Source organism: Buceros rhinoceros, unplaced genomic scaffold (genome assembly GCF_000710305.1).
Source record: "Buceros rhinoceros silvestris isolate BGI_N320 unplaced genomic scaffold, ASM71030v1 scaffold16991, whole genome shotgun sequence".
Taxonomy (NCBI): Eukaryota; Metazoa; Chordata; class Aves; order Bucerotiformes; family Bucerotidae; genus Buceros; species Buceros rhinoceros.
Genome location: NW_010392668.1, coordinates 14,583 through 15,267, shown reverse-complemented (window position 1 = coordinate 15,267; position 685 = coordinate 14,583).

The following is a 685-nucleotide window of genomic DNA, read 5'->3' as shown; positions in this document are numbered from 1 at the left end:
AAGCTGGGAATGGAAGGCTCCATTGTGATGGGAAGGGTGTGAAGGGCAGTGCCCCGTGCCTCCACGTGCCCTACGGGACACGAGTTCAGGCAGAAGGTCCGTGGCAGCTCCACATGCCCTGGCACTGAGGCCGGGTGCTGCGAAGAAGAGGTCCCCTCGAGCCCCGGTGAGTCTGGGGGGATCCTGCCCCAGGGACTTCCATGCTCGCTGCCTCTGCTGGGAGGCAGGACTCTGCCTTTGAACTGGAGAAGATGAGACCCAAATCTAGGCCCAGGCACGGGCAGGGGCATGGCTCGTGCAGAGGGATTTTGCCCACAGCGCGGAGGGTCTGGAGGTCCAAGGGAAGGCAAGTGGAGTGTCAGAGAAAGCAGCAGCCAGAACAGCCCGGAGAGAAGTGATGTACTTGCGAGTCAGTGCTGCAAGGTCTCCAACCTGCCCAGAGCCGCTGCCCCCACCGCTGCTGTTCCTTCTTCTTTCTTGTACTTGATTCCGTTGCTCATCAGTGTCCTTCTCTGTCTCGCCCACTCCTCCCCGCCTCTCGCTTTCCTCTGCAGGGCTAGCTGCATGGTTTTCTGAAGAGCTAATGGAACGGCAACACCGGCAGAAACGGGCTGATATTGTCACCGCTCTGCCGCCACGCTGCGTGTCACTGTCACGGCAAGCAAAGGCCGTCAAAGGTTCCTGT